Source organism: Salmo trutta, chromosome 19, assembly GCF_901001165.1.
Source record: "Salmo trutta chromosome 19, fSalTru1.1, whole genome shotgun sequence".
NCBI classification, from domain to species: domain Eukaryota; kingdom Metazoa; phylum Chordata; class Actinopteri; order Salmoniformes; family Salmonidae; genus Salmo; species Salmo trutta.
In genome coordinates this window covers 45,268,792-45,278,068 of record NC_042975.1, presented here as the reverse complement: position 1 = coordinate 45,278,068, position 9,277 = coordinate 45,268,792, and the positions used below count along the sequence as shown (strand labels likewise).

The window sequence follows — 9,277 nt, the reverse complement described above, 5'->3', positions numbered from 1 at the left end:
CAGGAAATGCCAACAATGAACAGTGAACCATCGTGCTCCTGCATAAAAAAAACATAACGAAAGAAAATAATTGCAAGTTTGAATTTTGTAAAGTTAGTGTGGGAGAGGTGGAAAAAGTTTTGTTATCAATCAATAATGACAAACCTCCTGGCATTGACATCTTAGATGGAAAGCTACTGAGGATGGTAGCTGACTCTATCTTGAATCTGAGCCTAGAGGAAAGTCTTTGTCCTCAGGCCTGGAGGGAAGCCAAAGTCATTCTGCTACCCAAGAGTGGTAAACCAACCTTTACTGGTTCTAACAGCAGACCTATCAGCTTGCTGCCAGCTCTTAGCAAACTGCTGGAAAATATTGTCTTTGACCAAATACAATGCTATTTCTCTGTAAACAAATGAACAACAGACTTTCAGCATGCTTATAGAGAAGGGCACTCAACATGTACTGCACTGACACAAATGACTGATGATTGGTTGAAAGACATTGATAATAAGAAGATTGTGGGAGCTGTACTGTTAGATTTCTGTGCAGCCTTTGATATTATTGACCATAACCTGTTGTTGAGAAAACATATGTGTCATCAAATCAAATGTATTTATAAAGCCCTTCTTACATCAGCTGATATCTCAAAGTGCTGTACAGAAACCCAGCCTAAAACCCCAAACAGCAAGCAATGCAGGTGTAGAAGCACGGTGGCTGCGAAAACCTCCCTAGAAAGGCCAAAACCTAGGAAGAAACCTAGAGAGGAACCAGGATATGAGGGGTGGCCGGTCCTCTTCTGGCTGTGCCGGGTGGAGATTATAACAGAACATGGCCAAGATGTTCAAATGTTCATAAATGACCAGCATGGTCAAATAATAATAATCACAGTGGTTGTAGAGGGTGAAACAGCACCTCAGGAGTAAATGTCAGTTGGCTTTTCATTGCCGATCATTGAGAGTATCTCTACCGCTCCTGCTGTCTCTAGAGAGTTGAAAACAGCAGGTCTGGGACAGGCAGCACGTCCGGTGAACAGGTCAGGGTTCCATAGCCGCAGGCAGAACAGTTGAAACTGGAGCAGCAGCACAGCCAGGTGGACTGGGGACAGCAAGGAGTCATCATGCCAGGTAGTCCTGAGGCATGATCCTAGGGCTCAGGTCCTCCGAGAGAGAGAAAGAAAGAAAGAGTGAAAGAGAGAATTAGAGAGAGCATACATAAATTCACACAAGACACCGGATAAGACAGGATAAATACTCCAGATATTACAGACTGACCCTAGACCCCCGACACATAAACTACTGCAGCATAAATACTGGAGGCTGAGACAGGAGGGTCAGGAGACACTGTGGTCCCATCCGATGATACCCCCAGACAGGGCCAAATAGGCAGGATATAACCCCACCCACTTTGCCAAAACACAGCCCCCACACCACTAGAGGGATATCTTCAACCACCAACTTACCATCCTGAGACAAGGCCGAGTATAGCCCACAAAGATCTCCGCCACGGCACAACCCAAGGGGGGGGGGGGCCAACCCAGTCAGGAAGACCACGTCAGTGACTCAACCCACTCAAGTGTCATGGCTTTTCAACCTCTGCCATATTGTGGATTCAGAGCTATCTATAGAACTCAACATTTTAAAAAAATGGAAGCTTCTCTAATGTCAAACATGTAAAGTGTGGTGTAACGCAGGGAAGCTCTCTAGGCCCTCTATTCTTTTCAATATTTACCAATGACCTGCCACTGGCATTAAACAAAGCATGTGTGTCCATGTATGCTGATGATTCAACCATATACTGTATGCATCAGCAACCACAGCTAATAAAGTCACTGAAACCCTTAACAAAGAGTTGCAGTCTGTTTTGGAAAGGGTGTCCAGTAATAAACTGGTCCTGAACATCTCTAAAACTAAGAGCATTGTATTTGGTACAAATCATTCCATACGTTCTAGACCTCAGCTGAATCTGGTAATAAATGGTGTGGCTGTTGAACAATTTGAGGAGACTAAATTACTTGGTGTTACCTTAGATTGTAAACTGTCATGGTCAAAGCAAAGACTCAATGGTTGTAAAGATGGGGAGAGGTCTGTCCTTAATAAAGAGATGCTCTGCTTTTTGACACCACACTCCAAAAAGCAAGTCTTGCAGGCTTTAGTTTTGTCTTATCTTGATTATTGTCCAGTTGTGTGGTCCAGTGTTTCAAGGAAAGACCTAGTTAAGCTGCAGCTGGCCCAGAACAGAGCGGCATGTCTTGCTCTTCATTGTAATCAGAGGACTGATATAAATACCATGCATTCCAGTCTCTCTTGGTTAACAGTTGAGGAGAGACTGACTGCATCACTTCTTTTTTTTAGAAACATTAATCTGTTGAAAATCCCAAGTTGTTTGCATAGTCAACTTAGACACAGCTCTGACACACACATTTACCCCACCAGACATGGCACCAGGGGTCTTTTCACAGTCCCCAAAAGCAGAACAAATTTAAGAAAGCATACAATATTATATAGAGCCATTATTGCATGGAACTCCGTTCCATCTCATATTGCTCAAGTGAACAGCAAACCTGGTTTAAAAAAACAGATAAAGCAATACCTCACGGCACAACGCCTCTCCTCTTTTTGACCTAGATAGTTTGTGTGTATGTATTGATATGTAGGCTACGTGTGCCTTTTTTGTAATTAAAAAATGGTATGTAGCTCTGTCCTTGAGCTGTTGTCTATTAATGTTCTGTATTATGTCATTCTATATTATGGTTCATGTTTCATGTGGATCCCAGGAAGAGTATCTGCTGCTTTTGCAACAGTTAATGGGGATCCTAATAAAATACCAAATACCCCAAAAAAGGATCATAGCTTTCACCTGGATTCACCTGGTCAGTCTTTGTTTGTCATGTTTTGTACATTCTGTTTATTTGGCAGAATAATGCTGAATCAGTTAGATCAGAGCTGTATTGGAATCGTTTAGTCATAGTGGGAAATCAGGTGAAAGGGCTGAGTCTGTGGAGGAGTGGAGGAAGACTTGATTCAGTGTGTGTCCATCTGTAACACACAGTGCTTTGAGGAGGTCATCAGTCTTGCTGAAGGTCACCCAATTCTCTTTAGTCTCACATTCGGTCACTCCTGTCAAAGATGGGAAGAGGAAATTGGTTTGGTTTGAGTCACGACATCTCAGATAAATGTGATGTGAGCAATACAGAATGTATCATACACAACTAAGAAATATAAAATGCATGTGTTTGTTTTTTTGTGTAATGGTGTTATATGCTGCATATTTGGGTGACTGTCTTTCCCAGCACCAGGGGAGATGGTGTGATGTGCTGATAATTAGCTGTCAGTGTAGTGGTCTCATTCTCTGTAATGTGCCATGTTTTCACTGTTAGAGTAAAGAAGAGTACTCATTTTGTGCACAGTGAGTTTTAGCCCCATGATACTTAGAAATAGTTTTAGCACTTATTTTCTGGTAGCAAAAACATTCCCCAGAGCACGATATAAACAATTTATTCTTGTTATAGTCTTATTTCATCAGGAAAAACTCTTATTTTGTCTCCATGCTGTCTGCTGCTGAAAAACACCTGTGTTGTCTTTCATGGAATCAAGCTGGGAACTGTCTCGTCACCAGCCATCTCTCAAAGGTACCCAACTCCTCATACCATACTCTTTCCCCTATAGACTTAACCCTCTCTTAGACCGTAAGTCAGTTAACCACATCTCACTTTTTGGAAAAACGGTTTTGGTCAAGATAATTGTAATGCACGCACGCACGCACGCACGCACGCACGCACGCACTCACTCACTCACTCACTCACTCACTCACTCACTCACTCACTCACTCACTCACTCACTCACTCACTCACTCACTCACTCACTCACTCACTCACTCACTCACTCACTCACTCACTCACTCACTCACTCACTCACTCACTCACTGTCTGTCTGTCTGTCTGTCTGTCTGTCTGTCTGATTACTACAGAGGCAGTGCTGGGTTTGGTTACAGCTGGCTATAGGAGGTGACCGTGTGGATAGAGGGTGATGAGAGCTTAATAATTGAATCAATGAGACAACCATTACTTTGGTGTCAGGCACAACCAATGGAGTGGGAGTCCTGCATATACCCTAATGAAAGTAAGTTTTGCTGTGTCTCAGTGTCATTTCTCTGGGAGTTGGATTGAATGATTGTATAATGTTATTATAATTCACAAGGGCGGTACAGTTCACATCAGTAACCCCTGTCGCAACTGTATACGTATGAACAAAAATGCATAGTGGATGGGAGTTTCAGTTGTGTAGTTTTAGTTTGATCGTTTTAAAATAACCTTCGTTGAGACTGTACGGAGACAGACTAAATCCCCTTCATCTCTCTGCATCAGTGCACTAAAATAAGTGTCTGGATGTTACTGTTAAATATAAATCAAACATGGGGTCTGGAATTTTCTCTCTGCTGCTTAGATGAATCAGCTCTGTTTTTAGTCTTTTGAAATACTGTAGCTCGTTGTAAAACAGAACCTAGTCAGTTAGTTTATTATTAGGTAGCAACCTAACCAGGATATAAGCGATGCAAATGATGTCACCGGCGTTTTCACTATGTCTATGTATCTCATTGTTGTCAGGATGATTGGGCTTATTCTCCAAAGAAAGCTCTCAGCTAGTTGACTTAATTGTCTACGTAAATCAATCGCCAAGGCCATAGAAAAAAAGCAGACTTTGAAAATACATTTCCTTCTCAACATCTATATTTAGAATCCATTTTTGTAGGTATGGATTTAGTCTGCTGCAGCTTATGTGTGATGTCAGTTATATTCCAATCATGTGATGCCAAACATAAACCTCAGCCCATGCTGTTGTTGTTTTGTAGAATAAATCCTCAAAATGTTCTTCATTCATATAATTAAAACCATACTTTCTGGGATTCTGATTTCACAAAATCCTCATTTCTCCTCCACGCCCACAATGATCAATATAAATGATAAGGCCATCATGGAGATATGTTCTATTATGTCACACTGGAGGAGGTTTCCATAAGGCATCAGAAGGAAGAGGGGTCCTCCTCAAGGGCTCTGTCCTCCATTTGAGTGAACACTGTCACAGAACAGCCATATTATTCTAGAGGAGGTTTCCATAAGGCGTCAGATTGAAGAGGGATCCTCCTCAAGGGCTCTGTCCTCCATTTGAGTGAACACTGTCACAGAACAGCCATATTATTCTTCAATGAGGAATCGACATTACACGGGTTGTCACGACAACCAGCTGTGATTCAGAGTGCCTGGGATAGGTCTCCACCTCCAGCAAGAAGCACTAGCCTTGAGATCTGAGCAGATGCTGAGCCAGCCAGCCAATCACAGGTGAGCAAGGGGAAAAAGATGACATCATAGGCAAATTAGGGCAAATGGAGTGAGTCTGTGGTTTGTCATCACCGCCCATCCAGGAAGTCAGAGAGAGAGAAATGATTATCTACCTAATTATTATGTAATTATTACCTGCTTCACTTGCTTTGGCAATGTTAACATATGTTTCCCATGCCAATAAAGCACATTGAATTGAATTGATAAATAGCATCTATCAGACTGGTGAGGCTGCAAAGAGAGAAAGCACAGTCTACATTACCTGCCTTCCTCTGTCTGGGGGACAACTACAGTCCACTATGGTTATAGACCGTAAGACTGGCAGGGTCCAGGAACTGTGAGGGAACTGTAAATCAAATAGTCAACACATTTATGCAGCATGATATTGATAGCATTTAAATGAAACCTGGTATTGTGAAACTATTTCCAACTGAGTGTTAATCGATGTAGGTCTAATTCTTGTAAGAAATAACACAGAAATAATTGTGAAGGTATACAGGTATTGTTACTGTATGTCTATATGTAATGTGCACACCTCTGGGAAGTAGCACATGTAAATAAAGTTATAACTAGCAAAATTAGGAGGAATATGTTTTAGACATTCAGACTTGAGAGTGGTAGATAAAAAGAGATAGATGTAGAAATATAATCCACCCTTCCTCCTGTCTCTCGCTGAGCTAGTTTGGTCTATGAAACAAAATACCAACTGTGTCTGCCTCTCTCTCTCTCTGTCTCCTCCCCCAGAGCTGCTGCCTTCATTAATATGCCACCTCCCAGCCAATGGACTGAGCAAGGCGGATGACATCATGAGCTAGGGAACAGTGAGCAGCCAGTGAAGCATCCAGCCTGCCGAACAAGCCTGAGTTTAGGGTCAGGAACCGGTCTGACAAGAGAATGGCAATCCTGCCTGTGAACTGTCAATAGGACTATACAGTTAAGGATGAACCTACCAGAACACTGGATCCAAAGGCGACACACCGAACAAGAGAATGTCAAGACATATTTCAGGTAATCCCTTGTCTGTGTATGCGATAGGATATGTGGATATGAGAGGGAGGTGGACTGTGCATGTGGGGGGGTGCTTTCTAGCCTTATCCCTGCATTCTGCCTTGCTGGAGAGGAGGAGGAGGAGAAGGCAGCTGTGTTTATCTACGTTGTGTCTTATCACAGAGAGAGAGGAAATGGATGCCTGCATCTGTGTGGATTGGCTTTCAATGCCATTACTGGCCAGCTCAATGTTATCAACCCGCCATCCCCTCCCTACTCTCCTGGTTTTTATGGACCCCCCCACCCTTGTGTTTCCAAAAAAGCATCTTTGTTGATGTGAGAGCCTGAATCGGTGGCGTTTGTTAGAGCCGTGTGTGTGTGTGTGTGTGTGTGTGTGTGTGTGTGTGTGTGTGTGTGTGTGTGTGTGCCAGCCCTGTAGCAAAGCAGCAGCTGCAGTGGTAACACGGTAACAAAAAGAGGAAATGCTATTTTGGGTGCTAAGGTGCAAGGCTGTTCGAGGCTTTGCGAAGCTGTGCGAAGCTCGCGGATGGATCTGAGCAGTAGATGCTGTGGATGGGGATGGGGAGTGATGGATGGTTATTATGTGCAAAGGGATGGCCCTTTGTTATCTCTGGGCCTCTGGGCCCACTGTTTTAGAGAGCGATTTTTTTGAGATGATTGATTTTTTTCCTCTCTCCACACATAGACACAGAGAGCTGTGTGTGACGAGGCTCTGTCTGTCTCCTGGTTTAAACATGTATGTGTGGAGTTCTTTCATGGCGGCCCTGCCGGCTGTGGTGACACAGGGAGATATACAGCGTCTGGTCACCTGACAGCGATGGGGATGGGGGCGGGGGGCTGCTCCTGTGGGAACTCAGCGATCCTGCCTCAGTGAGGGAGGGAGTGGGATTGGGTCAGTCAGTCATCTATCCATTCTATCCATCACAATCGGCTGCTGTTCATTTACATGCTGGTGTCAGGGCAAGATAGAGTAGGGCTGAGAGGACGGGTGAGAGATTCCACCTCTTCCTGGACGCACAGTCATCCCCATGTTTGTGTGAAGCACAACCTTATGGGAAAGCTGTTCTCTTTTAAAAAAAGGATGCTGGGAAGGCATCTGGGTGACGGTGGAGTGAGGAAGAGGAGGATGTGGGAATGGGTGCTAATGTGTTGGGCTGTAGTGATGATGCAGACATCAGGAGTGTTACATCTATTCAATATCCACCCGAACACCTGCTCCATCTCTCTCTGCTCCTCACTGACAACAATGACACAGAACTAGCACAGCCTCTAGCCCTCACATACCCTCATTGTTGCTATCAGCATGGCCCATAAAATGAGGAACCACTTCAGCTATTAAGAGGAGCTCTTCTTTTTTTGTGTGTGTGAAAGGTGCAAGTTCTCTCACCGCAAGTAAACATAGATCCAGCAGGCCATTCTAATTCCCTCTGTTTTCTTTAACCTATTCATGTAGAGGCATATAAACACTATGATTATACCAGCTATTTATCTACAGTATTGTCTAGGGAAACTGAAGACCTCTTGTTACAGTTGTCCTTAGGTGGTTGCTGGGTGACAGACAGACAGACAGACAGACAGACAGACAGTGTTGTTGGTGTGTGACAGAGGGAGAACAGACCGGAGGGGAGGCTGTGTAATAGTCCTTCAGAGAGGTTGTGTGTGTGTGTCTGTATCCACACCTTCCACTGTAGTGTTGGTCTGGAGTCACAGGGTGTTTCTCAGTTTGCATGCTACCGTGCTCCACACGCTTATGCTCCTGATGCATTCTCCGAGGACGTTCTCTTGTGGAGAACGCATAAAACAATACATTTGAGAAGCACTCGTATTCTCCCTACTGTATTATCTCACTCTGCAGCTCCCATTCACAGAACCTTCTTCCAGCCTGGACAATGGCAACAATAGAGACGAAACAAAATATGCACAAAGCAAACGTTTCACAGAATAATTTTCAGCTAGCTATATGTGAATCGTAAACTTCTAGCTAGCTTGCTAGTTAAACAGGCTAAAATGACCTAAAACTAATGTTATGCAAGGTAAATGTCAATTCTTCATGGGTAGCTAGCTAGCTAACTGTCAAAGCTAGCCAGTTAGCCCTATTGACTTACTATGGCTTGCGATCTACGCTCACTACAGTGCGTATTGTAGGCAGGTAAACATGCCGAAATTAACACAGGATGTATTTATTACCGTATCAAGATAAAATATTGTAGTCAGGCAACCTATGACATGTGAATGAGAATCATTTAATTCCGAAGTCAAAGTTTATTTTCTCTCGGTTCAGCTCAAATATTGGCTACCATTGAATTCGAAGAAATGTAGCGTAAATCTTTTTACCTGGTTGCGTCATTTGTCCGTGCATACTTTCCAGTAAAGCTTTTGTTGATGCATGCTTAAAAATATGTACAAATGGAGAACACGTTCGCATACTTTGATTTGGACTCGTACTCTGACCCTCCCGTGCTCCAATTTGTGTGCTCAGACCCCAGTAGTATGTATTTTGAGAAACTCCCAGTGTCTGATCCCAGGGAAATGCTGTAAATTACATATGTATTTGTATTTTGAAAGATGAGACGTTGATGATTATAATAAATGCCGCTTTGATGTCATACAAGCGAGCCAAACACCCGCGAGTCTAAATGAGCACTTCACATTTTCATATGTAATACAGTGTCAACGTTTATGATCACTATGTTTAATGTAGATGACATGGCATCATACCCTAGGTTGTCCTGACCAGAATGAGACAATGTTTGTTCAATTGTGATGAAAATTTGCCATGGAACAAGCATCGGAATGCACTTATGACTCCATTCTATGCACACCAAAATTACAATCTGCTTCTCTGAATTGCCTTGTGAAAGCCTAACCATGTAAGATCATATTTTATAATTTAGCTAGTCATGTTGGCAATAGAACACGATTACAAATTATGCCCATCTGACCCAGATTGCGATT

The 9,277-nt window shown here is 43.1% G+C and overlaps 1 protein-coding gene and 1 long non-coding RNA gene across 3 annotated transcripts in view; one reads left to right on the top strand and one right to left on the bottom strand.

The window, feature by feature from the left end:
* Positions 1-2,719: 2,719 nt before the first annotated feature.
* LOC115154729 (uncharacterized) lies at positions 2,720-8,827 on the bottom strand. 2 transcript variants are annotated; one of them, XR_003867932.1, is made up of 4 exons: positions 8,657-8,827; positions 8,002-8,103; positions 5,577-5,660; positions 2,720-3,095 (listed from the first exon to the last, which is right to left on the bottom strand). It is a non-coding gene; the product is annotated as an uncharacterized LOC115154729 (long non-coding RNA). The 2 variants fall into 2 exon arrangements; XR_003867931.1 differs by having other exon boundaries at positions 8,002-8,827.
* Positions 6,118-9,277, top strand: part of LOC115154727 (serine/threonine-protein kinase PAK 3) — a 57,446-nt gene continuing 54,286 nt past the window's right edge. Inside the window, exon 1 of the mRNA XM_029701241.1 lies at positions 6,118-6,322. The gene's annotated coding sequence lies outside the window, so the exon portion shown is untranslated. The remainder of the gene's footprint in view (positions 6,323-9,277) is intronic.